Source organism: Schistocerca serialis, chromosome 2 (genome assembly GCF_023864345.2).
Source record: "Schistocerca serialis cubense isolate TAMUIC-IGC-003099 chromosome 2, iqSchSeri2.2, whole genome shotgun sequence".
Taxonomy (NCBI): Eukaryota; Metazoa; Arthropoda; class Insecta; order Orthoptera; family Acrididae; genus Schistocerca; species Schistocerca serialis.
The window spans coordinates 963,245,731-963,262,158 of NC_064639.1; the positions used below are offsets into that span (position 1 = coordinate 963,245,731).

Here is a 16,428-nt window from a genome sequence, read left to right on the forward strand (position 1 = left end):
AGGCTAGGGGAGCACATCCAGACGCATTGGGACAGCGTATCCGCGCACATTTCGCATCCTTTGGCAAGAGTCGGCGCCGGCGACGCAAGAGTACGCAGAGGACCGCGTTCTGGCGGCATTTTTAAGCAGTGCAGTGCAGTGCAGGATTCAGCGTCGGCAGCATCTCCTCCACAGAATGCTACGCCGCTTGACGGCAGTCCCACTTTCCCTTGAGACATCTGCTCGGGAAGCAGCGTGAAGTTGCCGCTGGCCCGAGCATCGGGGGTTCAGTGGTAGAATGCTCGCCTGCCACGCGGGCGGCCCGGGTTCGATTCCCGGCCGATGCATCATTTTGCTTTTCCCGCGATAATGCTGCCGCGTGGCTTGCGCGCTTGAGATGCACGATCCACAAGAATGTATAGCTGGATTCCCTTGAGAAGAACCGAGAACGCAGCACTCGCGGGTCCCCACTAGGACGCTCGCATCATGTTCTACAGACTAGCGTCGGCCTGGCCTCACAAGTTGCTGTGTCCGGGTGCCTCCGAGGCACTGAACTTTAACGACAAGGAGTGCTGCCTATCGTTGCAACAGCTGCAGCAACACCGCAATCAACTGGGCCGGCAGTGCACGTGTAGCAACAGAACACGTTATCCAGGAAGTACAGTGTCTCTACGTCTAATATTGGGTACGGTATTTACCCAGTTTCCAGGACAAGCGGTTCACCCGTGCCTCGGTAGCGCAGTAGGCAGCGCGTAAGTCTCATAATCTTAAGGTCGTGAGTTCGATCCTCACCCGGGGCATTTAATTTTCTGTGACTGATGGTGGTGCCGTTGCTAGGGCGCCAACGTATTTCTTGTTTGTTATCTTCAACGCTTCAGCGGGAAAATCTTTACTTGCTGTTATTGCTACTTACAGCTTCCCTTTTCCTCTTCTCCCAGCAGAGCATGAAGCGAAAAGCATTGCTCTGCGACGTTTGAGGTGCGCGCCTTGCCAGTCAGCATGTGCAAAGATGCTCGCAAAGAGAGAGGGGCGCCGACGCGGCACTCGACACGAAATGCGACAAGCGACCGTACGAACGGTCGAATGGAACGGCCACATCCGGTGTGGTCTAGTGGCTTTAGAAGATCCAATACATGATCCTTGTAACCCGATAACACACGTGAGTCTATACCGACGATTACCACTACACCACGATGGCACACTCATCAGATGAGAAGGAAACTAGGCAAGAATTAAATCAACTCTTAGAATCCTTCGCCACTATCAGAGATGAAACCAACCCTACGATATCCAGGTCCACATTCGCCAAAAAGGAAGGATGGAACGATGATAAGTGCAAGGAGATAGCCAAACAACGGAATTTCCCAAGCTCTCTTCGAACCTGTTCTGTTCAGAAACAAGTTTTAATTAGATTCTTCAACTTTTATTGCAAAGGAGAGCGGCAAAGAGGATTTGAAGTATCAGACATCATTCTCGCAGCCATCGGTCAAATGCCTGGATCGGCTTGCTCCACGGCTATGGATGTAATATGGGATGAGAGTGATTATACTGACAGTCAAGATACCAATCTTTTAACATGTCTCACCTCCCCTCGCTTAGACCCAGGGGAAATGGATGACACACAAGAGTTAGAAGACTCATAGGCTCCCCCTTCTCCAACGGAGATCAAGTTGGTTGAGAAAACAGGGTCCATCCCAACTATTGCTTTATCTTCCGAATCAGAGGCTGGAGCTTCGGGGGTTATGGCATCAGATCCTTCAAGTCCAGCGGAGCCCCCACCGAATATTAACAAAGATTTATTGTTTTCATACTCCGACAATAGTCTTCAGGCTTTTCTAGATGGTGTCCGAAAGATCTTAGAGAAAGTCCCTGCAACCAGTGCACAAAGCACTGGGGTCATCATACTAAGACGAGTTGCCGGCTATGTAGCCATGACACTTATGAGAGGCCTTGTTAAAGATACAAATCAGTTGAGTGCCGCCTTCTTGAAGAAACAATACCGTACGAATATTCTAAATCTACTCAGGTTACAAAACATCGAGTATGCTCCACCCTGCTCAGCAGCCATACAGGAAGCCACCGATTACTTGAATAAAAATGATCCAAGAGTAATTACCGTCTTTTGCAAAATTGTAAAACAATGGATGCATTACGCGTCATCCACTGATTCGGGATCTGCCGCCATCTTTGCGGCATCAGTATTAACTCATACAGCATACAACGGAATGCAAATGATACACATGGTGAGTGAACTTTGTAGTATCTTAAATGTTGGGTGGTATGACCTGTGTGAGTTAACCCTCTGGGACAAGACAAAACAATCATGGACCAACATCTCTCGTTATATGCACCAATACGAAAGGAGAACTCAGCCTCAAAGATCAGCTCCCTGGGCCAGGGTCATCGATGATGGCTATTTTTCTGAACTCAGACCAATTGCCAACGTAGTGCTAGCCAGCGTCATCGTCAATGCATTAGTATATTCTTCAGAAAATAATCAGAGTGCACTAGAGGCCGTCTGGGTTAAAGACAGAAGAGCTCAAGTAGATGCACTCCAGAATTACGGAAGGAGTGTCGTCAATGTCTTGACTACCAGCCCCTCTGACATGATAGGTGTAGGGAAAACATCTCTGGTTGAGAAAGAAGCCAACAGGCTCGAGGAAGCTAGGTATGCAGATAAAGAGGACGCAAGAAGGACAATCCAGAGAGAAGATGACAGCGACGACAGCGACACTAGCGGAGAGAACCCCGTCTTTAAAAGCATTTTTAACTTCACCAGCGCTTAAAATGAAGGTTCTGTCTTAGTCTTTGTTTTAGAATTCTGGAGGGAGCCCCCACCATTAACCTATTAAAAAAAAAAAAAAAAAGTGGCTAGGATACCTGGCTTTCACCCAGGAGGCCCGGGTTCGATTCCCGGTACCGGAACGGAATTTTTTCCACACGAATCGTGACAAGTTTGAGCTGTCCGAGCGGCCGTTTCCCGTCCTGCTCGCAATATAGCTACTGTTTCGTGACCGTCAGCAGAATATAGACTAGGGAAGCAGACACACGACGACCATAGAAATGGTGTATGGCTTCATGCCACCTGTTTCCAGCGTAGGGCTGAGCAACTGCATCTGCCGAGGCCCGTTAGCTCAGTTGGTTAGAGCGTCGTGCTAATAACGCGAAGGTCGTGGGTTCGAGCCCCCCACGGGCCACTACTCTTTTACTACTGCGAAAAGGCAGCGCCGATTTCAGCTGGCGAGTGTGATGAGCAAAAGATCATCACCCTGCGTGGAAGTTGACAGAGGATCCGAACCCGACTCGTCGGGAAGCACTACAGCATTCACTCGGCAATGGCCATAATATCTTGAATACACTGGTTCTCAACCGATAAAGAGAAAATAAAAGAAAATGTCCGATTGCCGATGCGTAACAACTTTGGCCCTTGTCAGTACTTGCGCGGGTGAGCGCATGGGAACACAGGGCACTATTGGCAGTTTTACTTCCTATTTTTGTTTCTCCTTTGTTTTCGGAGCTACAGCCCGATTCGGTCAGGGAGACGCCACCGTGAAATGAAGGGGGCGTGCTGTGTGTCCATCGCCTCGCTTCTCCTTAGCCTCTCTCAGTCGTTTCTCGTGCTTGTCGTTTTGATATAGGCCGATTTGAGAGCGTCAGCTCTCGCGTCAGCTGAGCAAAGTCGAGACAAGTCGAGACACACTAAGGGCTGGTATGCAGCGAGTAAGAGGGCGAAAAAACAATAATTTAAGAGCGCGTGGCAAAAGTACTCATACGCCTAATTAAAAGCCTGCTGCGGTGGCCGGGAATCGAACCCGGATCAACTGCTTGGAAGGCAACTATGCTGACCATTACACCACCACCGCACAAGCGAGCGCCCCGCCTCCGCGCTGTGTCGGCTTCCCGCGTGTCGGCAGCGGCCGAAGATGATCGTACCGGCAGGCGCATTTCGAGGCAGGCTAGGGGAGCACATCCAGACGCATTGGGACAGCGTATCCGCGCACATTTCGCATCCTTTGGCAAGAGTCGGCGCCGGCGACGCAAGAGTACGCAGAGGACCGCGTTCTGGCGGCATTTTTAAGCAGTGCAGTGCAGTGCAGGATTCAGCGTCGGCAGCATCTCCTCCACAGAATGCTACGCCGCTTGACGGCAGTCCCACTTTCCCTTGAGACATCTGCTCGGGAAGCAGCGTGAAGTTGCCGCTGGCCCGAGCATCGGGGGTTCAGTGGTAGAATGCTCGCCTGCCACGCGGGCGGCCCGGGTTCGATTCCCGGCCGATGCATCATTTTGCTTTTCCCGCGATAATGCTGCCGCGTGGCTTGCGCGCTTGAGATGCACGATCCACAAGAATGTATAGCTGGATTCCCTTGAGAAGAACCGAGAACGCAGCACTCGCGGGTCCCCACTAGGACGCTCGCATCATGTTCTACAGACTAGCGTCGGCCTGGCCTCACAAGTTGCTGTGTCCGGGTGCCTCCGAGGCACTGAACTTTAACGACAAGGAGTGCTGCCTATCGTTGCAACAGCTGCAGCAACACCGCAATCAACTGGGCCGGCAGTGCACGTGTAGCAACAGAACACGTTATCCAGGAAGTACAGTGTCTCTACGTCTAATATTGGGTACGGTATTTACCCAGTTTCCAGGACAAGCGGTTCACCCGTGCCTCGGTAGCGCAGTAGGCAGCGCGTAAGTCTCATAATCTTAAGGTCGCGAGTTCGATCCTCACCCGGGGCATTTAATTTTCTGTGACTGATGGTGGTGCCGTTGCTAGGGCGCCAACGTATTTCTTGTTTGTTATCTTCAACGCTTCAGCGGGAAAATGTTTACTTGCTGTTATTGCTACTTACAGCTTCCCTTTTCCTCTTCTCCCAGCAGAGCATGAAGCGAAAAGCATTGCTCTGCGACGTTTGAGGTGCGCGCCTTGCCAGTCAGCATGTGCAAAGATGCTCGCAAAGAGAGAGGGGCGCCGACGCGGCACTCGACACGAAATGCGACAAGCGACCGTACGAACGGTCGAATGGAACGGCCACATCCGGTGTGGTCTAGTGGCTTTAGAAGATCCAATACATGATCCTTGTAACCCGATAACACACGTGAGTCTATACCGACGATTACCACTACACCACGATGGCACACTCATCAGATGAGAAGGAAACTAGGCAAGAATTAAATCAACTCTTAGAATCCTTCGCCACTATCAGAGATGAAACCAACCCTACGATATCCAGGTCCACATTCGCCAAAAAGGAAGGATGGAACGATGATAAGTGCAAGGAGATAGCCAAACAACGGAATTTCCCAAGCTCTCTTCGAACCTGTTCTGTTCAGAAACAAGTTTTAATTAGATTCTTCAACTTTTATTGCAAAGGAGAGCGGCAAAGAGGATTTGAAGTATCAGACATCATTCTCGCAGCCATCGGTCAAATGCCTGGATCGGCTTGCTCCACGGCTATGGATGTAATATGGGATGAGAGTGATTATACTGACAGTCAAGATACCAATCTGTTAACATGTCTCACCTCCCCTCGCTTAGACCCAGGGGAAATGGATGACACACAAGAGTTAGAAGACTCATAGGCTCCCCCTTCTCCAACGGAGATCAAGTTGGTTGAGAAAACAGGGTCCATCCCAACTATTGCTTTATCTTCCGAATCAGAGGCTGGAGCTTCGGGGGTTATGGCATCAGATCCTTCAAGTCCAGCGGAGCCACCACCGAATATTAACAAAGATTTATTGTTTTCATACTCCGACAATAGTCTTCAGGCTTTTCTAGATGGTGTCCGAAAGATCTTAGAGAAAGTCCCTGCAACCAGTGCACAAAGCACTGGGGTCATCATACTAAGACGAGTTGCCGGCTATGTAGCCATGACACTTATGAGAGGCCTTGTTAAAGATACAAATCAGTTGAGTGCCGCCTTCTTGAAGAAACAATACCGTACGAATATTCTAAATCTACTCAGGTTACAAAACATCGAGTATGCTCCACCCTGCTCAGCAGCCATACAGGAAGCCACCGATTACTTGAATAAAAATGATCCAAGAGTAATTACCGTCTTTTGCAAAATTGTAAAACAATGGATGCATTACGCGTCATCCACTGATTCGGGATCTGCCGCCATCTTTGCGGCATCAGTATTAACTCATACAGCATACAACGGAATGCAAATGATACACATGGTGAGTGAACTTTGTAGTATCTTAAATGTTGGGTGGTATGACCTGTGTGAGTTAACCCTCTGGGACAAGACAAAACAATCATGGACCAACATCTCTCGTTATATGCACCAATACGAAAGGAGAACTCAGCCTCAAAGATCAGCTCCCTGGGCCAGGGTCATCGATGATGGCTATTTTTCTGAACTCAGACCAATTGCCAACGTAGTGCTAGCCAGCGTCATCGTCAATGCATTAGTATATTCTTCAGAAAATAATCAGGGTGCACTAGAGGCCGTCTGGGTTAAAGACAGAAGAGCTCAAGTAGATGCACTCCAGAATTACGGAAGGAGTGTCGTCAATGTCTTGACTACCAGCCCCTCTGACATGATAGGTGTAGGGAAAACATCTCTGGTTGAGAAAGAAGCCAACAGGCTCGAGGAAGCTAGGTATGCAGATAAAGAGGACGCAAGAAGGACAATCCAGAGAGAAGATGACAGCGACGACAGCGACACTAGCGGAGAGAACCCCGTCTTTAAAAGCATTTTTAACTTCACCAGCGCTTAAAATGAAGGTTCTGTCTTAGTCTTTGTTTTAGAATTCTGGAGGGAGCCCCCACCATTAACCTATTAAAAAAAAAAAAAAAAAAAAAAAAGTGGCTAGGATACCTGGCTTTCACCCAGGAGGCCCGGGTTCGATTCCCGGTACCGGAACGGAATTTTTTCCACACGAATCGTGACAAGTTTGAGCTGTCCGAGCGGCCGTTTCCCGTCCTGCTCGCAATATAGCTACTGTTTCGTGACCGTCAGCAGAATATAGACTAGGGAAGCAGACACACGACGACCATAGAAATGGTGTATGGCTTCATGCCACCTGTTTCCAGCGTAGGGCTGAGCAACTGCATCTGCCGAGGCCCGTTAGCTCAGTTGGTTAGAGCGTCGTGCTAATAACGCGAAGGTCGTGGGTTCGAGCCCCCCACGGGCCACTACTCTTTTACTACTGCGAAAAGGCAGCGCCGATTTCAGCTGGCGAGTGTGATGAGCAAAAGATCATCACCCTGCGTGGAAGTTGACAGAGGATCCGAACCCGACTCGTCGGGAAGCACTACAGCATTCACTCGGCAATGGCCATAATATCTTGAATACACTGGTTCTCAACCGATAAAGAGAAAATAAAAGAAAATGTCCGATTGCCGATGCGTAACAACTTTGGCCCTTGTCAGTACTTGCGCGGGTGAGCGCATGGGAACACAGGGCACTATTGGCAGTTTTACTTCCTATTTTTGTTTCTCCTTTGTTTTCGGAGCTACAGCCCGATTCGGTCAGGGAGACGCCACCGTGAAATGAAGGGGGCGTGCTGTGTGTCCATCGCCTCGCTTCTCCTTAGCCTCTCTCAGTCGTTTCTCGTGCTTGTCGTTTTGATATAGGCCGATTTGAGAGCGTCAGCTCTCGCGTCAGCTGAGCAAAGTCGAGACAAGTCGAGACACACTAAGGGCTGGTATGCAGCGAGTAAGAGGGCGAAAAAACAATAATTTAAGAGCGCGTGGCAAAAGTACTCATACGCCTAATTAAAAGCCTGCTGCGGTGGCCGGGAATCGAACCCGGATCAACTGCTTGGAAGGCAACTATGCTGACCATTACACCACCACCGCACAAGCGAGCGCCCCGCCTCCGCGCTGTGTCGGCTTCCCGCGTGTCGGCAGCGGCCGAAGATGATCGTACCGGCAGGCGCATTTCGAGGCAGGCTAGGGGAGCACATCCAGACGCATTGGGACAGCGTATCCGCGCACATTTCGCATCCTTTGGCAAGAGTCGGCGCCGGCGACGCAAGAGTACGCAGAGGACCGCGTTCTGGCGGCATTTTTAAGCAGTGCAGTGCAGTGCAGTGCAGGATTCAGCGTCGGCAGCATCTCCTCCACAGAATGCTACGCCGCTTGACGGCAGTCCCACTTTCCCTTGAGACATCTGCTCGGGAAGCAGCGTGAAGTTGCCGCTGGCCCGAGCATCGGGGGTTCAGTGGTAGAATGCTCGCCTGCCACGCGGGCGGCCCGGGTTCGATTCCCGGCCGATGCATCATTTTGCTTTTCCCGCGATAATGCTGCCGCGTGGCTTGCGCGCTTGAGATGCACGATCCACAAGAATGTATAGCTGGATTCCCTTGAGAAGAACCGAGAACGCAGCACTCGCGGGTCCCCACTAGGACGCTCGCATCATGTTCTACAGACTAGCGTCGGCCTGGCCTCACAAGTTGCTGTGTCCGGGTGCCTCCGAGGCACTGAACTTTAACGACAAGGAGTGCTGCCTATCGTTGCAACAGCTGCAGCAACACCGCAATCAACTGGGCCGGCAGTGCACGTGTAGCAACAGAACACGTTATCCAGGAAGTACAGTGTCTCTACGTCTAATATTGGGTACGGTATTTACCCAGTTTCCAGGACAAGCGGTTCACCCGTGCCTCGGTAGCGCAGTAGGCAGCGCGTAAGTCTCATAATCTTAAGGTCGCGAGTTCGATCCTCACCCGGGGCATTTAATTTTCTGTGACTGATGGTGGTGCCGTTGCTAGGGCGCCAACGTATTTCTTGTTTGTTATCTTCAACGCTTCAGCGGGAAAATGTTTACTTGCTGTTATTGCTACTTACAGCTTCCCTTTTCCTCTTCTCCCAGCAGAGCATGAAGCGAAAAGCATTGCTCTGCGACGTTTGAGGTGCGCGCCTTGCCAGTCAGCATGTGCAAAGATGCTCGCAAAGAGAGAGGGGCGCCGACGCGGCACTCGACACGAAATGCGACAAGCGACCGTACGAACGGTCGAATGGAACGGCCACATCCGGTGTGGTCTAGTGGCTTTAGAAGATCCAATACATGATCCTTGTAACCCGATAACACACGTGAGTCTATACCGACGATTACCACTACACCACGATGGCACACTCATCAGATGAGAAGGAAACTAGGCAAGAATTAAATCAACTCTTAGAATCCTTCGCCACTATCAGAGATGAAACCAACCCTACGATATCCAGGTCCACATTCGCCAAAAAGGAAGGATGGAACGATGATAAGTGCAAGGAGATAGCCAAACAACGGAATTTCCCAAGCTCTCTTCGAACCTGTTCTGTTCAGAAACAAGTTTTAATTAGATTCTTCAACTTTTATTGCAAAGGAGAGCGGCAAAGAGGATTTGAAGTATCAGACATCATTCTCGCAGCCATCGGTCAAATGCCTGGATCGGCTTGCTCCACGGCTATGGATGTAATGTGGGATGAGAGTGATTATACTGACAGTCAAGATACCAATCTGTTAACATGTCTCACCTCCCCTCGCTTAGACCCAGGGGAAATGGATGACACACAAGAGTTAGAAGACTCATAGGCTCCCCCTTCTCCAACGGAGATCAAGTTGGTTGAGAAAACAGGGTCCATCCCAACTATTGCTTTATCTTCCGAATCAGAGGCTGGAGCTTCGGGGGTTATGGCATCAGATCCTTCAAGTCCAGCGGAGCCACCACCGAATATTAACAAAGATTTATTGTTTTCATACTCCGACAATAGTCTTCAGGCTTTTCTAGATGGTGTCCGAAAGATCTTAGAGAAAGTCCCTGCAACCAGTGCACAAAGCACTGGGGTCATCATACTAAGACGAGTTGCCGGCTATGTAGCCATGACACTTATGAGAGGCCTTGTTAAAGATACAAATCAGTTGAGTGCCGCCTTCTTGAAGAAACAATACCGTACGAATATTCTAAATCTACTCAGGTTACAAAACATCGAGTATGCTCCACCCTGCTCAGCAGCCATACAGGAAGCCACCGATTACTTGAATAAAAATGATCCAAGAGTAATTACCGTCTTTTGCAAAATTGTAAAACAATGGATGCATTACGCGTCATCCACTGATTCGGGATCTGCCGCCATCTTTGCGGCATCAGTATTAACTCATACAGCATACAACGGAATGCAAATGATACACATGGTGAGTGAACTTTGTAGTATCTTAAGTGTTGGGTGGTATGACCTGTGTGAGTTAACCCTCTGGGACAAGACAAAACAATCATGGACCAACATCTCTCGTTATATGCACCAATACGAAAGGAGAACTCAGCCTCAAAGATCAGCTCCCTGGGCCAGGGTCATCGATGATGGCTATTTTTCTGAACTCAGACCAATTGCCAACGTAGTGCTAGCCAGCGTCATCGTCAATGCATTAGTATATTCTTCAGAAAATAATCAGGGTGCACTAGAGGCCGTCTGGGTTAAAGACAGAAGAGCTCAAGTAGATGCACTCCAGAATTACGGAAGGAGTGTCGTCAATGTCTTGACTACCAGCCCCTCTGACATGATAGGTGTAGGGAAAACATCTCTGGTTGAGAAAGAAGCCAACAGGCTCGAGGAAGCTAGGTATGCAGATAAAGAGGACGCAAGAAGGACAATCCAGAGAGAAGATGACAGCGACGACAGCGACACTAGCGGAGAGAACCCCGTCTTTAAAAGCATTTTTAACTTCACCAGCGCTTAAAATGAAGGTTCTGTCTTAGTCTTTGTTTTAGAATTCTGGAGGGAGCCCCCACCATTAACCTATTAAAAAAAAAAAAAAAAAAAAGTGGCTAGGATACCTGGCTTTCACCCAGGAGGCCCGGGTTCGATTCCCGGTACCGGAACGGAATTTTTTCCACACGAATCGTGACAAGTTTGAGCTGTCCGAGCGGCCGTTTCCCGTCCTGCTCGCAATATAGCTACTGTTTCGTGACCGTCAGCAGAATATAGACTAGGGAAGCAGACACACGACGACCATAGAAATGGTGTATGGCTTCATGCCACCTGTTTCCAGCGTAGGGCTGAGCAACTGCATCTGCCGAGGCCCGTTAGCTCAGTTGGTTAGAGCGTCGTGCTAATAACGCGAAGGTCGTGGGTTCGAGCCCCCCACGGGCCACTACTCTTTTACTACTGCGAAAAGGCAGCGCCGATTTCAGCTGGCGAGTGTGATGAGCAAAAGATCATCACCCTGCGTGGAAGTTGACAGAGGATCCGAACCCGACTCGTCGGGAAGCACTACAGCATTCACTCGGCAATGGCCATAATATCTTGAATACACTGGTTCTCAACCGATAAAGAGAAAATAAAAGAAAATGTCCGATTGCCGATGCGTAACAACTTTGGCCCTTGTCAGTACTTGCGCGGGTGAGCGCATGGGAACACAGGGCACTATTGGCAGTTTTACTTCCTATTTTTGTTTCTCCTTTGTTTTCGGAGCTACAGCCCGATTCGGTCAGGGAGACGCCACCGTGAAATGAAGGGGGCGTGCTGTGTGTCCATCGCCTCGCTTCTCCTTAGCCTCTCTCAGTCGTTTCTCGTGCTTGTCGTTTTGATATAGGCCGATTTGAGAGCGTCAGCTCTCGCGTCAGCTGAGCAAAGTCGAGACAAGTCGAGACACACTAAGGGCTGGTATGCAGCGAGTAAGAGGGCGAAAAAACAATAATTTAAGAGCGCGTGGCAAAAGTACTCATACGCCTAATTAAAAGCCTGCTGCGGTGGCCGGGAATCGAACCCGGATCAACTGCTTGGAAGGCAACTATGCTGACCATTACACCACCACCGCACAAGCGAGCGCCCCGCCTCCGCGCTGTGTCGGCTTCCCGCGTGTCGGCAGCGGCCGAAGATGATCGTACCGGCAGGCGCATTTCGAGGCAGGCTAGGGGAGCACATCCAGACGCATTGGGACAGCGTATCCGCGCACATTTCGCATCCTTTGGCAAGAGTCGGCGCCGGCGACGCAAGAGTACGCAGAGGACCGCGTTCTGGCGGCATTTTTAAGCAGTGCAGTGCAGTGCAGGATTCAGCGTCGGCAGCATCTCCTCCACAGAATGCTACGCCGCTTGACGGCAGTCCCACTTTCCCTTGAGACATCTGCTCGGGAAGCAGCGTGAAGTTGCCGCTGGCCCGAGCATCGGGGGTTCAGTGGTAGAATGCTCGCCTGCCACGCGGGCGGCCCGGGTTCGATTCCCGGCCGATGCATCATTTTGCTTTTCCCGCGATAATGCTGCCGCGTGGCTTGCGCGCTTGAGATGCACGATCCACAAGAATGTATAGCTGGATTCCCTTGAGAAGAACCGAGAACGCAGCACTCGCGGGTCCCCACTAGGACGCTCGCATCATGTTCTACAGACTAGCGTCGGCCTGGCCTCACAAGTTGCTGTGTCCGGGTGCCTCCGAGGCACTGAACTTTAACGACAAGGAGTGCTGCCTATCGTTGCAACAGCTGCAGCAACACCGCAATCAACTGGGCCGGCAGTGCACGTGTAGCAACAGAACACGTTATCCAGGAAGTACAGTGTCTCTACGTCTAATATTGGGTACGGTATTTACCCAGTTTCCAGGACAAGCGGTTCACCCGTGCCTCGGTAGCGCAGTAGGCAGCGCGTAAGTCTCATAATCTTAAGGTCGCGAGTTCGATCCTCACCCGGGGCATTTAATTTTCTGTGACTGATGGTGGTGCCGTTGCTAGGGCGCCAACGTATTTCTTGTTTGTTATCTTCAACGCTTCAGCGGGAAAATGTTTACTTGCTGTTATTGCTACTTACAGCTTCCCTTTTCCTCTTCTCCCAGCAGAGCATGAAGCGAAAAGCATTGCTCTGCGACGTTTGAGGTGCGCGCCTTGCCAGTCAGCATGTGCAAAGATGCTCGCAAAGAGAGAGGGGCGCCGACGCGGCACTCGACACGAAATGCGACAAGCGACCGTACGAACGGTCGAATGGAACGGCCACATCCGGTGTGGTCTAGTGGCTTTAGAAGATCCAATACATGATCCTTGTAACCCGATAACACACGTGAGTCTATACCGACGATTACCACTACACCACGATGGCACACTCATCAGATGAGAAGGAAACTAGGCAAGAATTAAATCAACTCTTAGAATCCTTCGCCACTATCAGAGATGAAACCAACCCTACGATATCCAGGTCCACATTCGCCAAAAAGGAAGGATGGAACGATGATAAGTGCAAGGAGATAGCCAAACAACGGAATTTCCCAAGCTCTCTTCGAACCTGTTCTGTTCAGAAACAAGTTTTAATTAGATTCTTCAACTTTTATTGCAAAGGAGAGCGGCAAAGAGGATTTGAAGTATCAGACATCATTCTCGCAGCCATCGGTCAAATGCCTGGATCGGCTTGCTCCACGGCTATGGATGTAATGTGGGATGAGAGTGATTATACTGACAGTCAAGATACCAATCTGTTAACATGTCTCACCTCCCCTCGCTTAGACCCAGGGGAAATGGATGACACACAAGAGTTAGAAGACTCATAGGCTCCCCCTTCTCCAACGGAGATCAAGTTGGTTGAGAAAACAGGGTCCATCCCAACTATTGCTTTATCTTCCGAATCAGAGGCTGGAGCTTCGGGGGTTATGGCATCAGATCCTTCAAGTCCAGCGGAGCCACCACCGAATATTAACAAAGATTTATTGTTTTCATACTCCGACAATAGTCTTCAGGCTTTTCTAGATGGTGTCCGAAAGATCTTAGAGAAAGTCCCTGCAACCAGTGCACAAAGCACTGGGGTCATCATACTAAGACGAGTTGCCGGCTATGTAGCCATGACACTTATGAGAGGCCTTGTTAAAGATACAAATCAGTTGAGTGCCGCCTTCTTGAAGAAACAATACCGTACGAATATTCTAAATCTACTCAGGTTACAAAACATCGAGTATGCTCCACCCTGCTCAGCAGCCATACAGGAAGCCACCGATTACTTGAATAAAAATGATCCAAGAGTAATTACCGTCTTTTGCAAAATTGTAAAACAATGGATGCATTACGCGTCATCCACTGATTCGGGATCTGCCGCCATCTTTGCGGCATCAGTATTAACTCATACAGCATACAACGGAATGCAAATGATACACATGGTGAGTGAACTTTGTAGTATCTTAAGTGTTGGGTGGTATGACCTGTGTGAGTTAACCCTCTGGGACAAGACAAAACAATCATGGACCAACATCTCTCGTTATATGCACCAATACGAAAGGAGAACTCAGCCTCAAAGATCAGCTCCCTGGGCCAGGGTCATCGATGATGGCTATTTTTCTGAACTCAGACCAATTGCCAACGTAGTGCTAGCCAGCGTCATCGTCAATGCATTAGTATATTCTTCAGAAAATAATCAGGGTGCACTAGAGGCCGTCTGGGTTAAAGACAGAAGAGCTCAAGTAGATGCACTCCAGAATTACGGAAGGAGTGTCGTCAATGTCTTGACTACCAGCCCCTCTGACATGATAGGTGTAGGGAAAACATCTCTGGTTGAGAAAGAAGCCAACAGGCTCGAGGAAGCTAGGTATGCAGATAAAGAGGACGCAAGAAGGACAATCCAGAGAGAAGATGACAGCGACGACAGCGACACTAGCGGAGAGAACCCCGTCTTTAAAAGCATTTTTAACTTCACCAGCGCTTAAAATGAAGGTTCTGTCTTAGTCTTTGTTTTAGAATTCTGGAGGGAGCCCCCACCATTAACCTATTAAAAAAAAAAAAAAAAAAGTGGCTAGGATACCTGGCTTTCACCCAGGAGGCCCGGGTTCGATTCCCGGTACCGGAACGGAATTTTTTCCACACGAATCGTGACAAGTTTGAGCTGTCCGAGCGGCCGTTTCCCGTCCTGCTCGCAATATAGCTACTGTTTCGTGACCGTCAGCAGAATATAGACTAGGGAAGCAGACACACGACGACCATAGAAATGGTGTATGGCTTCATGCCACCTGTTTCCAGCGTAGGGCTGAGCAACTGCATCTGCCGAGGCCCGTTAGCTCAGTTGGTTAGAGCGTCGTGCTAATAACGCGAAGGTCGTGGGTTCGAGCCCCCCACGGGCCACTACTCTTTTACTACTGCGAAAAGGCAGCGCCGATTTCAGCTGGCGAGTGTGATGAGCAAAAGATCATCACCCTGCGTGGAAGTTGACAGAGGATCCGAACCCGACTCGTCGGGAAGCACTACAGCATTCACTCGGCAATGGCCATAATATCTTGAATACACTGGTTCTCAACCGATAAAGAGAAAATAAAAGAAAATGTCCGATTGCCGATGCGTAACAACTTTGGCCCTTGTCAGTACTTGCGCGGGTGAGCGCATGGGAACACAGGGCACTATTGGCAGTTTTACTTCCTATTTTTGTTTCTCCTTTGTTTTCGGAGCTACAGCCCGATTCGGTCAGGGAGACGCCACCGTGAAATGAAGGGGGCGTGCTGTGTGTCCATCGCCTCGCTTCTCCTTAGCCTCTCTCAGTCGTTTCTCGTGCTTGTCGTTTTGATATAGGCCGATTTGAGAGCGTCAGCTCTCGCGTCAGCTGAGCAAAGTCGAGACAAGTCGAGACACACTAAGGGCTGGTATGCAGCGAGTAAGAGGGCGAAAAAACAATAATTTAAGAGCGCGTGGCAAAAGTACTCATACGCCTAATTAAAAGCCTGCTGCGGTGGCCGGGAATCGAACCCGGATCAACTGCTTGGAAGGCAACTATGCTGACCATTACACCACCACCGCACAAGCGAGCGCCCCGCCTCCGCGCTGTGTCGGCTTCCCGCGTGTCGGCAGCGGCCGAAGATGATCGTACCGGCAGGCGCATTTCGAGGCAGGCTAGGGGAGCACATCCAGACGCATTGGGACAGCGTATCCGCGCACATTTCGCATCCTTTGGCAAGAGTCGGCGCCGGCGACGCAAGAGTACGCAGAGGACCGCGTTCTGGCGGCATTTTTAAGCAGTGCAGTGCAGTGCAGGATTCAGCGTCGGCAGCATCTCCTCCACAGAATGCTACGCCGCTTGACGGCAGTCCCACTTTCCCTTGAGACATCTGCTCGGGAAGCAGCGTGAAGTTGCCGCTGGCCCGAGCATCGGGGGTTCAGTGGTAGAATGCTCGCCTGCCACGCGGGCGGCCCGGGTTCGATTCCCGGCCGATGCATCATTTTGCTTTTCCCGCGATAATGCTGCCGCGTGGCTTGCGCGCTTGAGATGCACGATCCACAAGAATGTATAGCTGGATTCCCTTGAGAAGAACCGAGAACGCAGCACTCGCGGGTCCCCACTAGGACGCTCGCATCATGTTCTACAGACTAGCGTCGGCCTGGCCTCACAAGTTGCTGTGTCCGGGTGCCTCCGAGGCACTGAACTTTAACGACAAGGAGTGCTGCCTATCGTTGCAACAGCTGCAGCAACACCGCAATCAACTGGGCCGGCAGTGCACGTGTAGCAACAGAACACGTTATCCAGGTTGGTTGGTTGTTGGTATGTTTAAGGGGGACTAAACAGCGAAGGTCATC

General features: G+C 50.3%; 17 non-coding genes across 17 annotated transcripts; 13 read left to right on the plus strand and 4 right to left on the minus strand.

Annotated features, from left to right (window-relative positions):
* Positions 1-255: 255 nt before the first annotated feature.
* On the plus strand, positions 256-326 carry Trnag-gcc (transfer RNA glycine (anticodon GCC)). Its single transcript has one exon. It is a non-coding gene; the product is annotated as a tRNA-Gly (tRNA).
* Positions 327-706: 380 nt separating this feature from the next.
* Trnam-cau (transfer RNA methionine (anticodon CAU)) lies at positions 707-779 on the plus strand. Its single transcript has one exon. It is a non-coding gene; the product is annotated as a tRNA-Met (tRNA).
* A 2,323-nt stretch (positions 780-3,102) lies between these two features.
* Trnai-aau (transfer RNA isoleucine (anticodon AAU)) lies at positions 3,103-3,176 on the plus strand. The gene has a single exon. It is a non-coding gene; the product is annotated as a tRNA-Ile (tRNA).
* Positions 3,177-3,770: 594 nt separating this feature from the next.
* Trnag-ucc (transfer RNA glycine (anticodon UCC)) lies at positions 3,771-3,842 on the minus strand. Its single transcript has one exon. It is a non-coding gene; the product is annotated as a tRNA-Gly (tRNA).
* Positions 3,843-4,187: 345 nt separating this feature from the next.
* Positions 4,188-4,258, plus strand: Trnag-gcc (transfer RNA glycine (anticodon GCC)). Its single transcript has one exon. It is a non-coding gene; the product is annotated as a tRNA-Gly (tRNA).
* Positions 4,259-4,638: 380 nt separating this feature from the next.
* Positions 4,639-4,711, plus strand: Trnam-cau (transfer RNA methionine (anticodon CAU)). The gene has a single exon. It is a non-coding gene; the product is annotated as a tRNA-Met (tRNA).
* Positions 4,712-7,041: 2,330 nt separating this feature from the next.
* Positions 7,042-7,115, plus strand: Trnai-aau (transfer RNA isoleucine (anticodon AAU)). Its single transcript has one exon. It is a non-coding gene; the product is annotated as a tRNA-Ile (tRNA).
* A 594-nt stretch (positions 7,116-7,709) lies between these two features.
* Positions 7,710-7,781, minus strand: Trnag-ucc (transfer RNA glycine (anticodon UCC)). The gene has a single exon. It is a non-coding gene; the product is annotated as a tRNA-Gly (tRNA).
* A 350-nt stretch (positions 7,782-8,131) lies between these two features.
* Trnag-gcc (transfer RNA glycine (anticodon GCC)) lies at positions 8,132-8,202 on the plus strand. Its single transcript has one exon. It is a non-coding gene; the product is annotated as a tRNA-Gly (tRNA).
* A 380-nt stretch (positions 8,203-8,582) lies between these two features.
* Trnam-cau (transfer RNA methionine (anticodon CAU)) lies at positions 8,583-8,655 on the plus strand. Its single transcript has one exon. It is a non-coding gene; the product is annotated as a tRNA-Met (tRNA).
* Positions 8,656-10,981: 2,326 nt separating this feature from the next.
* On the plus strand, positions 10,982-11,055 carry Trnai-aau (transfer RNA isoleucine (anticodon AAU)). The gene has a single exon. It is a non-coding gene; the product is annotated as a tRNA-Ile (tRNA).
* A 594-nt stretch (positions 11,056-11,649) lies between these two features.
* Trnag-ucc (transfer RNA glycine (anticodon UCC)) lies at positions 11,650-11,721 on the minus strand. Its single transcript has one exon. It is a non-coding gene; the product is annotated as a tRNA-Gly (tRNA).
* A 345-nt stretch (positions 11,722-12,066) lies between these two features.
* Positions 12,067-12,137, plus strand: Trnag-gcc (transfer RNA glycine (anticodon GCC)). Its single transcript has one exon. It is a non-coding gene; the product is annotated as a tRNA-Gly (tRNA).
* A 380-nt stretch (positions 12,138-12,517) lies between these two features.
* Trnam-cau (transfer RNA methionine (anticodon CAU)) lies at positions 12,518-12,590 on the plus strand. Its single transcript has one exon. It is a non-coding gene; the product is annotated as a tRNA-Met (tRNA).
* A 2,324-nt stretch (positions 12,591-14,914) lies between these two features.
* Positions 14,915-14,988, plus strand: Trnai-aau (transfer RNA isoleucine (anticodon AAU)). The gene has a single exon. It is a non-coding gene; the product is annotated as a tRNA-Ile (tRNA).
* Positions 14,989-15,582: 594 nt separating this feature from the next.
* On the minus strand, positions 15,583-15,654 carry Trnag-ucc (transfer RNA glycine (anticodon UCC)). The gene has a single exon. It is a non-coding gene; the product is annotated as a tRNA-Gly (tRNA).
* A 345-nt stretch (positions 15,655-15,999) lies between these two features.
* On the plus strand, positions 16,000-16,070 carry Trnag-gcc (transfer RNA glycine (anticodon GCC)). The gene has a single exon. It is a non-coding gene; the product is annotated as a tRNA-Gly (tRNA).
* The last annotated feature ends 358 nt before the right edge of the window (positions 16,071-16,428 follow it).